We start from the raw sequence: 21,113 nt of genomic DNA, 5'->3' as shown, positions 1-21,113 counted from the left end.
AGCTCAGGCTGTCTGGGGACTTGCACCAGCTCCTCAGATGAGCTGTGGGTGGCGTCTGGCAGGCGGGAGGTCCCCACCGCCCGCAGTTGCTCTGGGTCCTTCCTCCTCTGAGCCGCGACGTGCGTCTCGGAAGGGGAGGTGGGCCGGCCTTTGACACGCACTTACTATTGAGAGCGCTGCGTCGTATTGTATCCACTTGTCCCAGTGCCTGTTTCTCACTCTAGAGTCTTGCTGGGTTTGGTGGTGGTTTGGTGCTTAGAATTCAGGTGCTGAATCAATGCCTGTTCCATTGAAGGGTTGGATTAACCAGCCGTTGAAGTTATTCTGAGGGAATCCTGAAGTTCTTTGGTCCTTGATTTGAAAAAGTTACCAATTCGGTAACTGAATTCTTATACTCAAAACCAGGTCATGCTGCAGGAAGACATCTTTGTAGCTTTCTTTTTAGCGAAAAACGCTAGTCTGACTTGAAAGGACTATTATAAACGGGCGGGTGAGGGGGTCGTGCGCTACAGCTCGCCACAGTCTGGTCCTTCCTCACGGTCATACACCATCCAAATCCGTGCAGGAGGCAAGGGCGTTCTCTGGAAAAACTGCACATCCCGTGTCACACGGATGATTCTGCCGTACTGTCACCCATGAATTCCTAAAAATCACCATGTCCTGCACATTCACACAGTGAAAACCACAGGGCTTGCGGGAAAGATGGGACTGGGGCACAGCCCCCAAAACTCCATCACTGACACGTAAAGATGAGAACTCAATGGAAAGGGCACCATTTCCCATGTTCACTGGGTGCATACGTAGCCGCCTTGGTGACCCTGCACTTGGCAGAGACGGGAGTTTGCAGGGGACGTAGGTGCGGGGGCGCTGGCTGCGGTGACGGTGGGTGTGCCCAGCACAGGGGCTGCGGGCTTGGGGCGTGTGCGCGTCTGTGTTCCCTCCAGGCTCTGTTCAGAGGGGTGTCCGAGTTCCCCAGTGTTTCCGGAGGGCGAGATCGTGCATGAGAAAAACGGGCGATCTGTCTTATCTTCAGACTGTTCCCTGATACATCGATCGTGTTGAACAAATTTGCGTTTTCACAACGGGCATCGCAGCAGGGCTTGCCGGGGAGCTGTCTGGGCCATCCGGGGTCGAGTGTTTGTAAAGTGAAAAGTTGACACACGTCATCTTCCCCCATTGAATAAATTTAAAAATGACCGCTTTACTCTGCCAGAGACTGTTGAAAAAATGAAAAGCAAAACAAAACAAAGACTTGGAGTGTTGGCTAAGCCTGTGACCCATCCAGACGCAGACGGGGGCTGGTTAGTGCCCCCCGCCCTCCCCTCTCTGGGGGGGCAGCCCTTCCCTAACCACCCTTCCTGGATCTTCTAGTTTTTGGGCAAGCGTGGTTTCACATTTCCCCCCTCCGGCGCGAGTGTTCTGCAGATGCTGGGGGATGAGGCTGGCGAGGCTCGGCGGGCGAGGGCGCTGGGGGCAGCTGTGCTTGGCGGGGCGTGGGAAAGTGGAAATAGGACGCAGAGCCGTACCCGCTGGGTGTCTCGGTGGGCGCCCCCTCCAGGAGGGGCGCGTGGGACCGGGGCCAGCCGTTGCCCTGTCCACTGCTGACGGGCACGTGTGCTCCCCCGGACACAGCTGAGGTCAGATTCACCTCTGTGACCTCCTGGGCGCGGGTGTCCCCAGCTGCCCACATGTGGCACACCTGGGCCAGGCAGGACGCAGTGTGCGCCTGTCCCCCATCCGTCTCAGGGTAGCTGAGGACAGTGCTGCTTGTCCTGGGCCCCGAGGGGCCCCATCAGCTGGGAGGACATGTCCAGCCCCTCCATCTGCGTTGCATCGTGGCCCGGAGTTCTGATGCTTCTCAGTCCCTCTCGGCCACGTTTTGGAAATTACCCTCCGCGGACCGGCCTTGCCGATGATGTCAGCTAGCTCACGCTGCCTTGCGGTAATGTCACAGGACCACGGCCTGCTTCCCGTCCCAGCTCAGAGCTGGGAGGTTCTCAGGGCCCCGGGGTCCCTCCGCCCTCGCCTGGCCCTGACCTCGGGCCTCCCTGGCCACAGCATCCGCCGCCTCTCAAGCATTCTTTCACCGTCGCTCTGCCGGCCGTGCGCTCCACACAGAGTGGGGGTCCCGGCCGGCCTTCGGCCTCCATCACCCCATTCCTGGCGGCCTGAGTGAACAGCGTGGCCTTCCCCAGAGGGTTTTTCTCTGTGAAATCAGGACTGAAAGCAGTGAACACTCAGGTGCTTCACAAATGTGACTGTTACATCTAGTGTCTCTGGGTGTGCGTCTGCTCTTCCCGGGCGATTTGAAGAGCTTCAAAAGCCGGGCTGGCGGTTAGCGGTGGTGATGGTCACAGCACGGCCAGAGGGCAGCTTGGGGTCCAGTCCCATCTTGGCCTCGCGCTCGGATGCGGCCAGCCAGGGTGTTCGGTTGGGGCAGCGGCATCGTGTCGGGAAGAGACTCTGGCTCCCTGGCCCTGTGGCCGTGGACGCTGGGTTTGCCTGAATCTCAGCCCTGCACCTGCGGGGGCTGGACCAGCGCCTGCTGGGCAGCGCCGTGCGGAGCCCCGAGGCAGCACCACCTGTGCACCGGCCTCGTCCCTCGGCGCCCGGCCCAGGAGGTCCTGCTCCTGTGGTTGGCAGGGTAATGGACCTCAAGGATGTTCATTACCAGACCACACCCCCCCAGAATCCGTGGATACGCCCTGAGGTCTTTGCGGGTGTGACTAAATTAAGGACTTTGAGATGGAGTATCCAGGTGGGTCTGTGTCAACCACAGGGCCCTCATAGGGGGAGGCGGGAGGTCTGAGGGGATAGGAGGTATGGTCACGGGGGCAGAGTGAGCATCAGAGAGGGGCTGGGGGCTGCAGCTCTGAGGACAGAGGGAGGGGCGCTGAGCCTCTGGAAGCTGAAAAGGGGCAAGAATGCAGACCCTCCCTGACCGCCCAGAGCCTCCAGAGGGAACCGGCCCCGTGACGCCTTGACTGAGCTCCGTGAGGCTTGGGTGCGACTTCCGACCCCCTGACTTCAGGGGGTCGGTCTGTGTGGCTTTGAGCCACCAGGTTCGAGGCTGTTTGTTCCAGTAGCCGCGGGCCGCTCAGACCCCTCCCTGCCCTGCTCCACTCCCTTCCTGGCTGCAGATACGAACCGAAGAGCAGGGCCGTGGATGGCGGGTACGGCAGGTCTGCTGCGTGCTGAGCTCGGGGGTGTCTCTGTGACTGGTGTCCGGATCACTTCCAGGCCTCCTGAGCTGTGTCCGCCCCGTTTCACAAACTCGTCAGGACTTGCACGATGCAGGGCGGCGGGTCGGCCCCGGATTCCACACGCTCTCCCACCCTAGCTCGGCTTCCACTTCTCAAAGCATTTTTGGAATCGTTTAAAGCATCCGTATTTCCTTTCTTTGGATGTTCTCGGTGGTGACAAACCTTTATCTTGCAAGAGTGCATTCAAATTTCAGGACAGATGGAAATGGCTGGAGCGGAGACTTGCTGGTGTCCTTGACAAGTGACCATCCAGCCTGTCGGCCCAAGTTCTCTGTAAGTGAGGTTGGAAGGCTGCCTGGCGGCCCCAGCGAGGGAGGATTAAGTGAATTAAGACACGTCGGCAGGTCGGCAGGGCCCCGCGCGGCAGACACCCCGTGGACGGAGGTGACCTGGGGCGGGTGGGGCCTTTGTGAGGTGGCAGGGCACGGCTGGCGCTCTGGGGACGACGCCCCGCGGTCGGTTCCAGCTGAGGCCTCCTGGGGCATCTGGGGGGTGATGGCGTCACAGGAAGACCACCTCCCTCTGTGGGTTCATCCTGTCAGCAGACGCTGATGGACAGTAGCTGGCTCCTCTGTGCCGGGTGGGCTTGGGGTATGGAGTGAAGGAGAAAGAGGAGATCTTCTTGGTCGCGTCGGCATTTATTTAATAGATCCCTGATTGATGGGTGTAGGTAATTCGGAGTTTTTCTCCTACAAACCCCGTGGTGGTGAGCATCTTTATTTATCCATCCTTGTGTAAACATCTTATTAATGCCTTAGGGTCCGGCCCTGGAGGTGGGGTCGCAGATCCGGAGTGAGGCCATTTAACATTCAGACAGGAATCCGAGTAATTCCTACAAAGCCTGCTGCCCCGGCTTCCGTTCGGCGGCCCCGGGGGGTGGGGGTGGGGGTCTGCCACGCCCCTGCTCCGGCGCGGGTGCGGGGCTCTCCGCTCCCTCGGTCAGGCCTGACGGCTGCTTGGCTGCTGTGTCTTGGAGGAGGTGCAGGTGGCCAGGGCCCCCCGCCCGTATGGGAGGTGGAAGGCGGCTGGCTGGGGTACGGGCCGTGGGCCTTCCTCAGGGCAGGGCTCCGGAGGGACCTTCTCGGCTCCTGGGTGGTATCCCCGTGTCTCCCCTCCTTCGCCTCCCAAAGCTTCCTTATCCCGAGTGCATGTCTGCTGAGGAATTTCTCAGCCCCCGCTGCCTGCCGGCGCTCTGTGTGCGGCTCCAGCCCACTCCGATGGCATCTGGTGAGAAGAATTTGAGGCCGGTCTGACTGCTGTCAGTGACACCGTCAGAGTTCACCCCAGGTGGGGTGGAGCTGGAAGGGGGCCACCCCGAGGCCACCCGGAGGCCTGCTGTTGGCGGGAGCTCCCTGCCCAGGATGGCGTCGCCTGGCTGGGGGCCTGGCTCCCTCGCTGTGGGTCTGCTTATCCCTGATAATCAGGGCACCTACAACCACGCGTGTCGTAGGGCAGCTGGCGTGAACAGTGGAGCCTCCCATGAAGCTCGAAGCGCCAAAGAACTGCATCATAAAAAGTGGATTGAGAACCTTTGCCCTTTTCCTGGGGAGGTGAAGAAGCCCCACCCCACCCCCCACTTTTTAAAAAAATGCAGTGAGAGCTGCCAACACCCTTTTGCACAAGTTCAGTGCTAGCGAGAACAGTTCACATAAATTAAAAGGTAGAACCATTAAACACAGCTGAGAATCAGAGAATATAGGCCTGCAGTTCTCTCCACAGATTTGAACTCAAATTCAGAAGTTGATTTTGATGTGACTTATTTGAATTATGTCTATAAAATTTTTCTCAACTGTTATTAGTTTGGTGTGGAGAGTGCTTTATAAAACTGAACCATTGTTTCATACTTTATAATAGACAAGTCGATTTCCCAGGGGGGAAGAAGCTCCCAGGGATTTGAGTAGAGCAGGAGGTTTGCCCCGAAATATAAGCTCAAACCTTTAGCGCCTGTGCGTCTGGGGACCGCGTTTCTACTGTCTCTGGGGCACAGAGTCAAGCAGGTGAGACCCTGGGTGACACGGAGGCCAGGACCGGGGGCTGGTGAGCGCAGGGTCCCCAGACACCCTCGGAAGAAACACCTCCTGCCCGAGGTGGGCACGTAGTGAAAAACCACGCGAGGAAATGAATAACTAAGCAACGGAGGATTAGCACTGAGTCAACTAGAAATAATAGAACGAAATGAAATAAGTATGTTGTTTTAAAATGATGAACTCCAAAAGAAGGAGTCAGAATGAAAGACCAGAACAGGAGAAGTGAATTTGGAATTGAACCGGCAGAACTTATCTGAATGAAAAATGTAGCCTTTAAAATAAAAGAACTCACTGGGTAAGTTACACTGAAAAAACTCTAGCAAAGCCAGTGAGAAAAGTAGCTCATTGGAAGAAGGCTCTGAAGACACAGAAGAGAGAAAAAGGAAAGAGGTGTGGAAAGGAAGACAACTGCTTAGAAAACAGGCTGGAGTGGGAAAGTCCAGTGACAACTCCTGGGATTAACAGTGCGTAGATGGGATATGAGAGAGGCGATTGGAAGATGTTGGGGAAAGTCGGGGGCCTCGCCCTCCTCGTCCTCCTTATTAAAATACAACCTGAGGCGATGCTAACTCAGAAGCACTGTGCAGAGACAGGTAAGTAGATTTAGAAAATGAAGAGAATCTAGCATGTGGCTCTTTAAATGAGAATTTAGGAATTTGGAAACATTTCAAACAGAGGAAAGGATCACTCAAAAGTATTGTTAGTACAATTAATCCACCTTTTGGAAAAAAATAAAGTTGGAGCCCTACCTCACGTACAAAGTAAAGCCTATGTGGATTAAATGGCAAAATATCAGAACAGTATATAAAAGGATTAGAATAAAAATACAGTATTTTCATAATTGTGGTGCAGGAGAGGACGCTACCCCAAACTCCATAAAGGACATAAAGGACAAGATGAACACATTCAGTGATGTAAAAAGTTGAACTGTCACGTAGTAAAGACACAAACGCAGAAGTTGCAAGACAAGTTCAGACCAGGAGGACGCACTTGAAGCATGTGGAGAAGGCAGGGGGATAGGCGGGGCAGAGGCCCCCAGTGACACCTGTGTCCCGATGCCCGGGACCTGTGGGTAGGTCACCTCATGTGGCAAGAGGGACTTTGCAGATGAGGGGAAGTTAAGGCTCCTGAGATGACGTCATCCTGGAGCAGGGTGGACCCATTGTCATCACGAGGTCCTTACGGGAGGGAGGGAGGAAGTTCAGAGTCAGAGAAGGAGACGTGACCATGGAAGTGAAGGCCAGGCTGGCACACGGCCACGAGCCACGGAATGCAGCACCTCCAGAAGCTGGAAAAGGAAGGAGACGGTTTCTGCCCTGGAGCTCCAGAAGGAACCAACCCTGCGACACCGTGATTTCAGCCCAGTGAGCCCCGTTTTGGATGTCTGCCTTCCAGAACCGTGAGAGAATCAGCTCCCGTCGTCTTCATAAGTTTGAATTTGTTACAGCAGCAACAGGACGCTTACACAGACATAGATATTCAGATCAAGTGTGGCGCACAGATGTCTGATGTATATACTCAGACCAGCTCTTCTATAGATAACACGAAAATAACCCATAATCCTTCGGGCCAAGGACCCGAAAAGACATTTTCTGGAAGAAGAAATACAAACGCATCTGAGGGCATGTGGAAGGTAAAGCCTGAGGGCTCCTTCTTAGAAAGGACGAGAAATCAGCACCGAGAGTCAGACCTGGGCTGGGGGCTGGGGCACTGCCCAGGGGTGGGGACAGTGTCCATCAGGGCCGAGGGACACCCTGGCCCAGCCGCCATCCGTCCTGGCAGATGTGTCAATAGCCCAGCCTCCCCCAGGCCATCTGCTCCCCGCTCCTGGGACGTGCCGGGAAACAGCTTGCAAACGGCTGAATTCCATCCCTCTACCCGACTGTTAACGGCAGTTCCCCCATCTGAGTGGAGGTTGGGTTTCCAGGCCCCTCCTCCTCTCCTCCCTTTTGTCCCCCCAAATCACCGGGCACTGACTCTGTGCCCGCCCCCCATTGTTGATGGAAACGCATCCCCAGAACATTTCTGTAAACCAGCCTCACTCGTCTCCCTGTGACCCAGAGCAGGGCTGTGGTCTCTGGCGTGGCTTCGAATCTTCTCCTTCGCTTGAGGCCACATGACCCAGCGGGTGTCGCCAGGGCAGGCTCCGCCCCTGTTTATAGCGGGGGCGACCCTGCTGTTTACGTCGCGGACTGCTGTTTCTGGACGTGGGGGGGGGGCACGTGCGTGGTGGCGGTGGGCATGCTCGCTCTGACTCTGCCGCCAGGCGCTCCGTTCGCTCTCCAGGCGGGGAGTGCGAACCCCCACGGGTGTGAAGTTTTGTTCCTTTCAGGAGTATCCTGACGGGTGCCGAGCTGGATCACGTGCGGGGAACAGACAGGGTTAGTGTCCTGAATGCGCCGTGTGACTCAGTTGGGAAAACACTCCTGGTAATCGTCTCCAGACCCAGGCAGCCTTCGATCAGGAAAAATCTCTGTTTATTCTATGATATAAATATGGAAGAAATCCATTTGTTCCAAAGTGGATGCAAATGAACCCCAGCAGATACGCCTGGCCCGCGGAGCTGCCCAGAGCCAGGAGGGGAGGGGAGCACAGAGCCGGCCAGGAGCGCGAGGCCTCCCCCCGCAGCCTGGGTGCACCGTGCGGCGCTCACGCCAGTGGCCCAGGAGCTGTCCCTGCGCTGTGACGCCTGCGCTGGCCTGTGATCCCGGCCCTCCTTACGCACAGTTTGGGGTCAGTGACACAGTCTGTGTCCTTAGCCAGAGCAAGGACGCTGCCGTTTCTGTGTGTGTTTTAGCTGCCTGACTCTTCCCAAGGCCTCCGATAGCATCTGGCCCTGGGCCTCCCGCCCTCCCTGCCTCCCTTCTTTCCATCACAAACATTTACCAAGAGCCAGCTATGTGCCGGGCGCTGGAGAAACAGCAAAGTGTTGGAAGCAGAACGCCAGTGTATTTGGGGAGAGAGATGCACGGAGAGGCGATTGCACCCAAGAGGAGTGAGATGGCAGAGATGGGGAGGGAAGGGGTGGCGGAGGCCTTGAAGGCTTTAATAGAAAGAAGCCCAGACTTCGTCTGTTGGGCCTTGAGGAGTCGGCTATCAGTCATTTACACTTTAGTAAGAACTTAAGCCAAGGTGTTGCTTTCTGTAGGTTGATTCTCATTTTACGTTTGGTTTGTGATTGTGGAACGAAAGCTCTGTGCTCCCGGAAAGGATTCCAAACACCTTGGGTCAGGAGGAGTGATATAAGGCAAAGGGTGGATGGTCCACGGTCGGACCACAGAGCTCAGACGGTGCACCTGGGCTGCAGTACCTTCTGGGCGGGGGAGGCTGGACCCCTGGGTGCATAGCCTGGGTGCTCTCTGGGGTGGTCCAGGACGGGTCCTGAGCCTGGGGAGCTGTGGTGTGCTACCAGCTGCAGCTGTGTCTGTGTGTCCACTGGGTTGTGAGTAGCTTCAACAGTCACGCACAGTGTTGCCGCAACTAGAATAGAACATGACCAGACATTTGCTGGGTGTCAGCTTAGCTCTCTTATGTCCTGGGGAGGCGGAGAGAAGATAAAGGGCCACATGGGATGAATCCAGCTGCCTGGCTCTGAAGAGGGAGGTGGAATCTCTCTCATCCCTCTGCCTCCTCTGACCATTTCTCTGTTATGTTTCAAGTCCTTTCTTGCTCATTTTTCTACCTGTTTTCAAGGACGGATATGATCACAGATGTAGCACGTGCTGCCTTGGAAGTGTTTTAGATTAATTTTTGCCTCTGATCCCAGACTCTAAGCTGCGTGTTTTCTGAGCCCTCTGTGCTTGCCCGTGTGGCCCTCACGAGAAGGCAAAGCTGAAGGGATGAAACCTGGAGTCCACATAGCGGACTTCGCAGAACTTTTTATGTTACTGTCTGGCTATGTCCCTGACTTTCGGGCTAGAGCCTCTCACATCAGGCATTGGTTAAATGCCATTGCTGCCTTTTTAGAGATTAAGTACAGAATTTTTTAAACCTTGAGTGACCTGAGTCCCGGGGGCAGCGGTGAGTCACGTTGCAGGGGAGCGGCCTGGTGTGCCGTCGAACCGCTTGCCGTTAAGGAAGCAGTGATTTGGGTAAGATTCTAACTGGCACTCACAGAACAAGTGCACCCACCACCCAGCTGCGCGTCCCCCCTCACAGCCCCCTCGTACCCCACTCTCCCTGCTCCCCACCCACTGGGCTGTTTGGAGGCAAATCCCAGCTGCCCTTCCCAGAGTAACGCACCGAGATCCTGGCTTCTCGGGCAGCACCTGCTTTGCCATCTGACCCCTGTGGCCTCGTGCTCGGCCCCTCTGCGCCAGGGACCCGCTGTCCTCCTGGGAGAGGCTGGGGCAGGGGGCTCGCTGGCCTCATGTCCCAGATGCCTGAGGGGCCACCGTTGCTCCTGACTCCTTGCTCTGGGTCCCCCCGGGGGCCCTACAGAGCCAGCGCACCGGGCCAGGCCTGTGCACCCTCCTCTCCCTGGGGGGCCTCTCCCTGGGGAAGATGCTGGGGAGACCGAGGCAGGGCTGGTGCCCCACGTGGAACGAGCACTGGAGGTCATGGGGCGCTGTGAGCGAGACTCCTAACAGGCCTTTGCAACGGGACTCTCGGCCCTGCTGTCACGAGGTGCCCTGAGATGGTGGAAAGTTCCCAGCTGGCCACAAATCTACGCTGGGCGACTGGAGCCTGAGAAGAGGCTGGGGAAGGCCTGTGCCGTCTACCTCCTGCGCCGCCGTGATTGTTGGCGGGAGGGGAGGGCTCTCCACCCCCTTCTCTGGCCTCTGCCCTGGGTGGGGCAGCTCTTGGCCCCCTGCAGAGTGGGGGGGTCTCCTTTTATGCTGTTGGCTTACGGAGGTGATTTCCTACCGCCCCGCCCCATCCTCCCGGACAGGCAAGGGGTGGCCGTCAGCCCAGGCGGTGCCCCTGCGCGTGGAAGAGGGGCCGTCCAGAGGCTGTGTCTCGGGGGCGGAGCCTTGAGCGCAGCGAAGGAGCAAATTTCACGGGCCGCCAGGATGGAAGGGCCGGTCGGGGGCTCGAGGGACAAGCCGCGGTGAACTGTAGTCGGGGCTCCAGCGGCGATTCAGTGGGCCACTGTGTTTAGTGTCCCTAGGGACGTCCCAGGCGCAGAGAAGCACCCCCTGTGTTGGGTGGTCGGATGAGGAATGGCCCCAGCGGTGTCCACGTCCTGCGCCCCGGAACCTTTGGGGATGGGACCTCGCACGGCAGAGTGCAGAGGAGATGAAGCATGTCGGGGTGGGGAGGCTCTCCTGGGTCATCTGTGATCACCTCCTGCGAGAGGGAGGCTGGAGGCCCCACAGCCCTGGCTGTGTCGTGGGGGATGCAGAGGCTCTGGGAGTTGCAAGGGGGCAGGAAGGCCCCTCCCACGGAGCCCCCAGAGGAGCCAGCCCTGCGACACCTCGATTTCAGGACTTCCGGCCCCAGACCGCGTGAGAGCGTAGATGTGAGTTCCAAGCCACCAAGTTTGGGGTCACTTGTGACAACAGGCCCAGGAAACTTCCACAGTGGATCGATACCTACTGCCCCCCAAACCCTGGCACACCTGTGGGTCCCCAAACCATTCATTTCCTGGACAGCCGCCTTCCACACCGGTGGTCTCCCGGGGCCTGGGCGGGGGGCTGTCAGAGGTGCTCCCGCGCTCTTCTGTGCGCAGTGCGCCCGGGAGGATGGCCTTCTGGGGTGGAAGCAGCTGCGTGACTGCTGCCCCACCCTACCGGACAGGCCCCTTCCCCCTGGGCCTGGTTCTCGGCTCCGCCGCAGGGTTGGCCCCCAGGGCCCGCCTGCTCCTGGCCGGGCCTGGGATTTCCGGGTGGTGTGCGCCCTGCAGGGGAGGGAGGGGCGCTGTGGGCCTGGGATTTCCGGGTGGTGTGCGCCCTGCAGGGGAGGGAGGGGCGCTGTGTTTGGTGAGCTGCCTGCTTGGCCGGCGTCCCCAGGGCTGGCCATGGCCGTCAAGGCTGGCTGCAGGTGGCTGGCCACTGCCCAGCGCCGTTGCCTCCCTCCTGCTGGCAGGATGCCGGGTGGACTCGCTTCTGATCGGGGTGGACCGCACATTTCACAGCATGGCAGCAACTCCCCAGGGAGGAGCTGGGTCTTGGGGCCACCGTGGGAGCCCGGGAGCAGCACGTGGTCCTGGCAGCGGGGACTGGGATTTTCGGGGCCTTCCGTGGGCTCCAGCTTTGCACCGGCAAGTGAGAGGGCAGGGTTTTATTGGTCCCTGTGGACAAACTCCTTGCTTCTGTGAATTTCACGATTCCTGGCTGTTTGGGGGTCACCTCTAGACCAACACCTTTTAAAAATGGTTACTGCAGTGTGGAGATCTGGGGCCGTGAAACGTTACAAGACGTGCTCTTGAAAATCAATTTCAAGTGGCTTTCCTCTCTGGAATTCAGTCAGAGCTTTCTGCTGGGTTTTGGTTTGCGAGTCAATGTTTTGAAGGGCGATCCGCAGCCTCTGGCTGAAGGATAGACCCGCCCTCTGTGCCTTTTCACGTTTATGTGGCCGCAAGAACCATGTGCGGGGCCTCCTAAAATACACGTAGTTGCACCCCCTTCACCCAGAGATCGATTCAGAGCCTGGAACGGTGCCCGGGAATCCGCATTGTAAATTGGCCCCAGACGACTCTGTTGTAGGTGGTCCTCTGACCACACAGCACAAAGCCCTGTCCAGATCCCCACGTGAGCAGGTTCACAGCAGCAGGGTGGGGCCCGCGTGGGAGCTGTGTGTGGGTTTCCAGGTCTGGAACCCGCAGTCCCCAGGAGAGGCCAGTGAGCCAGGCTTCGGGGGGGAGGACTCTGTCTGGACTCTTGGTTTATTTATTTATTCCTTCTTATTGTAGTAAAATACACGTACCATAAAATTGACCGCCCACACCGTTTTTAAGCGTACGGTTCTGAGGTACGAGGTACGTTCACGTTGTTGTGCGACCATCGCCAGCACCAATGTCCACAGAACTTGTTCATCTTCCCCGAATGACCCTCTGTCCCCATTAAACGCTCCCCCCCTCCCCCAGCCCCTGGCACCTACCCTGCTCCTTCTGTCTCTATGAATTTGTCTACTCCAGGGGCCTCACGTAAGTGGACTCATACAGGATTTGTCCTTTATGACTGGCTTGTTTCACTTAGCATGATGTCCTCAAGGTTTATCCATGTTGTAACATGTGTCAGGATTTCCTTCCTTTTCAAAACCAAATAATATTCCATGTCGTGGATGGACACATTTTGTCTGTCAGCATCCGCTGATGGACCTTGGGTTCTTCCACCTCTCGGCTGCTATGAATAACGCTGCTGTGAACGTGGGGTCCAGACCTCTCTTTGACCCCCTGCTTTCTGTTCTTTGGGGTGTGCGCCCAGAAATGGAATCGCCGGATCATAGGGAAATTCTACTTTAATTTTTTGATGGAGCTGAGCTGGATTCTTGGTGTATCTGACAGTTACCATTTTCTGTGACATGGGGGAGAACCTTCCCTGTCAGCAGTCAGAGGAGTCCTTCCAGAATTCACTCCTAATTTGCCACGTCCCCTCCTGCCTCCTGGCCCCAGAAGCTGTTTTACTGCTGTGGGTTTCAGGGCTGTGAGCCCGGCCTGGCCTCCCCTGGGGCCTCTCGGGGCCCGGGGTTCCGCCTCACCCCACCTCAGCAGACGTCCCCTGGGTGAGCGTTCACACACACAGCTCAGCCCCCGCCGCCCCGTGGATTTGCGTCCAGTGTGGGACAAACCAGCGCACACAGGTGCAGGGCCCTCAGCCACGAGCTGTCACAAGTGCAGAGTGGGGACAGAGGGGCCGCAGGAGGTTGGTCGTGGTGGGCGAGGGCGGGAAGGCGTTAATTGTGTAGAAGCCGCATTTAAGCAACAGCGTGAAGTCGGCGCCGCTGGAGAAATGCCTTTTCTGCGAGGGAGCGCTGGACCGCACCCCACGGAGTAGTGCAAGTGCTGAGAGCAGAGGCTCAGGGTCTGCGTCCCACAGCCCCAGAGACGGTCACGGCCAGCGGGTGGGTTTCAGATGCAGGAGGAGAGTGCGTACAAAGCGCTCATAGCTCACAAATCCCCAGAGCACAGACCTAATGCTTCATCCCTGGACCAGCGTCCTTCAGAGCGAAGCCTGCAGGGCGAGGCTCGCAGAGCCCAGAGTGGCGCGGCCAGGCTGGTACGGGGCAGACCCTGCGGTGAAAGCCGTGCTCTCGGACGTGGCGCTGGGGGGACACGGCACCCGCCCCCCGCGGCTGACACCGTAGGTCATGCCGAGTGAGGACACGTCACCTGCGCCTCACTGCCAGCTTCTTTTCCTAAATAAGATAAAAAGAGAAACTCATGGAGCAAGAAATCAACTAGTTGTCATGATGCTTATAAGAGAGATGGAAATTAGTCTGGAGATTTCTGATCATCCAACAAAAAGAAGACAGAGAAGGAGAGATCTATTTTTTCCCCACCCTCTAGAGTGCGTCTCAGAACTGGCTCAGGGAACCTGGGTCGGCCTGGAAGGGCCATGTGTCTCTCAGCCTGATTTATTTGGTCACTTAGCAGCAACTTAGAACGCAAAACCGGAGCACACACTGCAAGTGTGTGCGTGTCCCCGATGGAGCCATGAAGCAGGACTGGCCACAGAGTGCCCTGCTTCGAACCAGCTCCACAGTGGGCGCCCCGCTCTGGGAGTGTTGGAAGGTCCCTGGGGACACCGGGCTCCGGACGAGACCCCTCCTCCGGGTTGCGGGTGGAACCTGCCTCTGCTGAAGTCATTTGTCCTCACCGTGTCTGTCGCTCCAGGGCCCGGGCGTCCTCCGTGTGGTCCCTGGTGCCGACCCGAAGGACCCTCGTCTTTCACTGGGATTATCCTTCAGCAAACCGCAGACGTGCTCGGTGTGGCCACCGGAATTCTGGTAGACGTTCTCAGCGGCTCAACCCGCCGTTCCGGAAGAACCCTCGTTCTGGCCACTTCAGAATCAGAAGCTTCAGTTCACAGGAAACGGGTCCCAGCGCTGGGCAGGAAGCAGCACATCACTTTTAAACGCCTAAGTGTGGGCGTCCACAGGTTGATCACAATGAAAGCACAGAAGCCGCTTCTAGTGACAAAGCTGAGGGACGCTGGAAACCCAGGAGACACGTTCTTGCTTGGGGGGGGGGCACTTTTGTAAAGGGTGTGTTTCCTGCACCAACCGTAGACTTGCTCAGTGCCCTTGTGCAGTGAAAAATGAAAACTCCTGCTTCCCCAGCTCTTGGGGGCGGGGGTGGGAGGGGGTGAACCCAGCGGAGAATTGACTTCAGAGAGAACAGGGGCCAAGGGCATTAGGTGGTGGGCAGGGGAGGGCGGGCGGCTCAGACCTTGATGGAAAAACAATTCTGAAAACTACAGCACGAGGAAAAGCTCATTTTTAAATGTGGTGGGAAAAAAAACCAAACCGTTTGGCTAAAATTCCCCGCCAGGCACTGCTTTGCTCTAGAGCTGACGTACGGCCTCGTGGGCCGGCTCTCCAGTCCCCACAGGGTCTCTGAGGGTCCTGTCCCCTCGCCGGCGTCTCCCCCTCCCGGTGCCGATGGGGCCTGGACAGCTATGGACTTCCGCTGCCCCAGAGGCGGGATGCGCACGGCTGGTGGCGGCGCGGCCCCCTAAGCACCGGTGCGCTGGGATCTGCCAGCCGGCCTCCCCCCGGCCCGTGGCTGCTGCCAGCCCCGACTGAGCCACCGGGGCTGGGCACCCTCCAGATGCTTTATCCCGACTGTCTTGCTCACCGGAAAGAACAATCCACGTCAACCTGGGTCTCTGGATGGATTCTTTTCAGTGTTTGGTTGCTCTTAAAATGCCAGACTACGTAACAATTGGTAAATCCCTTCCCTTCCTTGAAAACAACTTCACTTCCAGAGAAGCTGCCGCTTTCTGGGAATCCTGAGGTTCTAGAGATCTGCACGCAGCGCTGGGAGCGGGGCCTTGCTGTGAACCTTCGCCACACATTTCCTACACAAACGGCCGTCTGATGAGCTGCCAGACTTGAACCATTTGGGTTTGCACTGATGATTTGGGACCCGGGCCAGGTTTCTGTCGAGAGGATTTGCTCCAAATGCCGTTTCCTCTGTCTTTCTTGCTGGGGAGGCACCCGGCGCTGTGGGTGCCCAGGTTCCCTCGCCCAGCCAGTTATCTGCGGCCGAACCAGCGTCCCGCTCTGGGCTGGGGAGCGTGAGGGGGTCCAGGCCCTCCCACCAGAGGGGCTTCGTTCTGGGACTCCCACCAACCCAAGTGCGGAGGATGCCTGTGCGCCAGCCGTTCTGGAACCCGGGCGAGGGCACAGGGCACTGGCCCAGCTCGGCCACACCGGCCTTCCCCAGGCGGGGCGTCTCGCTGTCGTGGCGGGTGTGGGACGGGAGGCTGGCCTTGCACCCTTGGCCGAAACCCTTCCCCTGAGCCCCCTGGGATGTGATCAGGTCGGTCTAGGTTTCAAGCAGTGTCTGTACCCACACACCTAGGAGTGCGGTCGCTGCGTCCAGGTACCCTTTAAACATTGGCGTTCAGATGCCCACTTGCGAGGTGGTCTGGACTTTGGTCTGTACTTCTGACCCTTGTTAATCTGACGGGCTCACCTGGCCCCTCCTGGCTCTGGTTTGCTTACCGGCAGCTCTGATGCCGAGAGAAGGGGGGGCCGCCTGCCCCGCCATGGGGTGCGTTTTCCGCAGCGCAGGTGGTCTACGGGCTTGCAGACATGACTCCTGCCCCTCCCGGGCCTGGCTGACTCTCCGGGAGGGTCAGTCTGACACCTTGTCAGGCCACTGGGCTGGCCGTGTGGGAGACCCGGTGGCCTGTGTCACAGGGGAGGCCTCCCTGCCTCAGCTGTGCCGCTGGCCCCCGGCCTAGGGGATGCCGCGGGCCCTGCTTGGGGTCCTGCTCTAGGGAAGGAAGGAGAGCGCCTATAACGTGGGTGCCTGCCATGGGGTGCCGTCTAGGGACAGAGCAAGGTGTGGAGTGTGACAGCGGAGCGCGGGGGCTGACGGAGGGTGGCTCAGGGCACCGCGGATGGGCGGATGGAGCAGAGCGACCTTGCTGCCTGCGCAGACGTGGAAGAGGCTGCCAGGGACCGTGTCTGACCTTGATGTTCTCGGCGCGAGGTCAGACCCAGAGCACGCAGGAGGCTGGCACGTGTGCTCCTGGGACCTCCCTTTGTGGGGTTTTGTTCTTCCGTTTCCTTATCGCTCCCGTGAACCACAGACGTGGACGAACCTCTGCCACATGTTAGGGGTGAAGGGTGGAGAGACCCCTCCCCTGAAACGTCCACTCCCCACTGGTTTTCAAGGAAGGCAGTGGAATGTACTGGAAGAAACAGACCGTCTGACCCATCCTGTGCCTTCAGGGTTGTCCTACGCCTGACACACGGTAGCGCTCCACAGCCACCTACACCACAGCCTCCGCCGGGCACGTGCATAGGTGAGTCCCAGCTGGGAACTTACCCCGTCGTAGGACACAGCTCTGCATCTTTCCGTCCCCACCACGAGCCCCACACCTGTTCCTGTGCCGTGGGACGGGGAGGATGCGTCGGAACGGATGGCAAAGCCTTGCTGGTGAGCGGGATACTGGGCTTCTCATCCCCGAACCATTTCCCGCCACTGCCGCTGTTGCTTCTTGGGGTGGCCGGTCCCCTCCAAAGGGGCACAGCTCGAAAGTCCACATGTCAGCTTGTACGCTTTCCTCTGGGTCCGTCCTTTGCCTGGCCCTGTGGGTCTCCACCTTTGGTGGGCAAGACCTGGCGTCAGGGGTGTGTACACCCAACTCGTGTGCCAGGGGACACTTTGCCTGCACAGCTGTGACTCGACTTCAAAACCTCCCGTGTAAGATGTGACTCAATGGCGTTGAGTCAGGGAGGAGGAGAGAGTATCATCCCTTTCTTGCCGTCGTGGGTCTTTTGTTTCCAGTGTGGGGTGAGTTACATTCATCTAAACCCCCGTCTGCAGCACAGGAGTGTGACGGTCAGAGCTGCGCACTGTGTGTGTGTGTGAGGTGAGGCGATTGGCTGGGACGGGGCTCACGGGAGCAGTTTCTTTTTTTTTTTCTTTTTTTTTTTGGCCAAGCCGCATGGCTTGTGGGATCTTAGTTCCCTGACCAGGGGTAGAACCCATGCCCCCTGCAGTGAAAGTCCTAACCGCCGGACCACCAGGGGAGTCCCAGTAGTTTCTGAATTGAGCCTTGACAGAGGAACTGACCAGATCAAGAAGGGGATGGGAGAGTAGCACTGATAAAATCCTCCTGTTATAGTGATAATAGTGGCTGTCATTTGTTGTGTGTCCATTATGTGAGACGTGTGCTTTTGCTTATTTAATCCCAACCCTTTGAGGTGGGGACCATTATCCCATTTTACAGATGAGAAAATTGAGGTCCAGGGGGATGAAATGAATTGTTCGACCTGAGCTGAGTCCTGTAACTGTCAGGACACAAACCTAGGCAGAACTTGAGACGTTAACCAATCTTCTAGAGGCAAGGATGGGCTGAGGTGTGAGAATTGTAGGATGTCAGATCTGATTTTAAAAACACATTATTTAAAGGATCTTGACAAGTAGAAGCGATCACCTTTCTGTTAGAAAGAGAGTTTGTCTAGCAGAATGAACTGACTTTTTAGTGGCAAACCAAAACAGTGTATCAGCAATAATTATCAGATGTTTCCAGCTAAATGAGAGCGGATTTGCAGGTTGCTTCTCCCTGTGTAGTGACAGTGGGAGGTGAACAAAGACAAAACAACATGCTTCCAAGAAAGTCATTTATTTGGATGAAAAGTTACATTTTCCTATTGACAAAAGATACCATCTTTATCTTTCAATTTGAGCATTTTGTCTGTTTACATTTAACGTGATAATTAATATATTGGGGATTTCATCTAACATTTCCATCTATCTAAGTTACTGTGTGGTTTTTGTTTCTGTTTTTGTTTTTTTGGCGGTATGCGGGCCTCTCACTGCTGTGGCCTCTCCCGTTGCAGAGCACAGGCTCCGGACGTGCAGGACCAGCGGCCATGGCTCACGGGCCCAGCCGCTCCGCAGCATGTGGGATCTTCCCAGACCGGGGCACGAACCCGTGTCCCCTGCATCGGCAGGCGGACTCTCAACCACTGCGCCACCAGGGAAGCCCTACTGTGTGTTTTTTATTTGTCTTGATTATTCAGTGTCCCTTTTTCTCTCCTTTCAAAAATAATTATTTTTATTATTTTATACCCCCCTTTGTTAGTTTGATAGTTATACATACCTTTCTTGTTCTTTTAAATTACCGTAGAAATTAAAATATGTATCTGGGAGTTGTCAAACGCTAATAAATATTAATATTTGTGAAAGAGAGAAATAACCTAATTTTTTAAATACACAAAAGTTTGGCATAGGCCCTTCATTTAAAAATCTTCACGTGGCCAGTAAGCATGTGAAGAGGGGCTCAATATCCTGTCGTCAGGGAGATGCAGATGTAAACCGCTCGAGTACCAACACACCTTCACCAGAAGAGCTAAAAAGTTATTATTTTCGTCTGCAAAGTTTCTTTGATTTATCTTCCAGTTCCCTCCTTCTTTCTTCAGTTAGATACAGTCTATTAAGTTCTAAATCCCAGTTATTATATTTCTCAGCTCTAGAACTTTTTTTTTTGACTCCTTATTATAGTTTCCACTGTACCAGAATTCTCAATCTTGTCTTTCATTTTCTTGAGTATTGTAAGGGATTGTTAGAAGTTCATATTCTGATGATTCCATTTCCATAATCCATGGCTCTGTTTCTGTTGTCTGTTGTTTCTCTTGATTTTGGATCATGTTGTCCCGTCTCCTTATATGTCACATTATTTTTGACTGTGTGCTGGGTATTGTACATGAAAAAATACAGAGATAACTCAAGGCCTAGGACAGTGTCATGTTCCTCCGTGAGAGGATTTATCTCAGTGTCTGGCAGGCAGCTGGAGTGGTAGCCATACCGCGGCCACTGCTGCCTGAGCAGGGACTGAGTTCCAGAATGACTGGTCCTGCTTAACCGTGCAGCAAGGCGGCAGGTGAGGTAGTGCTTACCTTGTGGGATGTGGATGACCCCACGGAGGGTACTGAGAGTGTCTCCAGGAGGAGATGGGAAGCTGACTCAGTGATTTTTAAAGTCCCCTCCAGCACAGCGCCCCAGAGTCTCTGTGGCTGTAGCCCCTATGGCACACGTGTAGGACGGGCAGCCTGTCTCCAGGGCTCCTGATCCACACTGACGAGTCGCTCCTTCTGGCCTCAGCACGGTGGCAGCAGCTGCCTCTTACTCCTGAGGCAGGGAGGCCGCCTCTGCTTTCTCTGACCAGATGTCTCCCGCTCACACGGGAGGGATGAAGCAGCCAGCCTCAGGGATCCAGTCGCAGCGCCTTAATGGAGACATGAATTCCCCGTGGATCTAGTTAAAATGCAGATGCTGGCCAGCACGTCTGGGGCGGGGCCTGAGAGTCTGCATTACTAAGGAGCTCCCAGGTGATGCTGATGGTGCTGGCTCATGGACCATGCTTTGAGTAGCACGTGGGGCTGGATGACTGGTGACGAGGAAATCCAGACTTAGGGAAACCCTATGTGAAGGTGGAAGTCCAGAGGAGGTGACAGAGCAGGCAGTGAAGAGCTTTGGCCTGAAGGGCCTGACTTCAAGTCTTGCCTCTGCCCTTTATGTGGAACGTGGTCCGTTGATGACTGCTCCAGGCCTCAGTTGTTCTTAACATAGCTTTATTGAGAAGTAATTCACGTACTGTACAACTCACCTATTTAAAGTGTACAATTAAACGGTTTGTAGGACGTTGACAGAATTGTGCAACCGTCACCACAAGCAATTTCAGAACTATTTGGTCGCCCCAAAAGGAAGCCTTGTCTGCATTAGCAGCCTCCCCCCATTTCTCTCTCGCGCTGCCCCAGCGACCATGAATCTGGCTACACCTGCGTGTTTTGGACGTTTCACATACGTGGAATCACGTAGTATGTGGTCTTTTGTATGTGGCGTCACTCACTCAGCGTGACGTTCTCAAGTGTGGCCTCAGTCACTCAGCGTGACGTGCTCAAGGTCCGCCGCGTCGCAGCCTGTGTCAGAGCTTCGTTCCTTCGTGCGGCTGAGTGAGATTCCAGTGGACGGATCGGCCACGTTCTGCTCATCCAGTAATTGTTTCTGTTATTCGCCCATTAAGAATAACGCTGGGGCTGCCCTGCTGGCGCAGTGGTTGGGGGTCCACCTGCCGATGCAGGGGACAGGGGTTCGTGCCCCGGCTGCTACAAACGCGTATTTTTGGTGTGGTCATGGTTTTTTTTTTTTTTTTTTTTTTCCCCAGTATGCAGGCCTCTCACTGTTGTGGCCTCTCCCGTTGCGGAGCACAGGCTCCGGACGCACAGGCTTAGTGGCCATGGCTCACGGGCCCAGCCGCTCCGCGGCATGTGGGATCTTCCCGGACCGGGGCACGAACCCGTGTGCCCTGCATCAGCAGGCGGACTCTGAACCACTGCACCACCAAGGGCAGCCCAGTGTGGTCGTGTTCTCACTTCTCTTGTGTATATGCCCAGGAGTGGAATCGCTGGGTCGTATGGTAGCTCCATGTCTAACCTTCTGAGGGGCTCGCAGACATGGCAGCTCACCTTGTTACGTCCCTGCAAGCAGTGCTCGAGGGTTCCAGTTTCCCCCCATCCTCATCGACACTCTGGTTCTCTGTCTTTTTTTTTTTTTTTTAAAGCATTTAAAAAAAATATGTATTTAGTTTTGGCTGCATTGGGTCTTCCTTGCTGCGCGCGGGCTTTCTCTAGTTGTGGCGAGTGGGGGCTACTCGTTGTTGCGGTGCGCAGGCTTCTCCTTGTGGTGGCTTCTCTTGTT

This window comes from Tursiops truncatus, chromosome 19 (genome assembly GCF_011762595.2).
Source record: "Tursiops truncatus isolate mTurTru1 chromosome 19, mTurTru1.mat.Y, whole genome shotgun sequence".
NCBI lineage: Eukaryota > Metazoa > Chordata > Mammalia > Artiodactyla > Delphinidae > Tursiops > Tursiops truncatus.
This window is presented reverse-complemented; position numbering follows the sequence as displayed.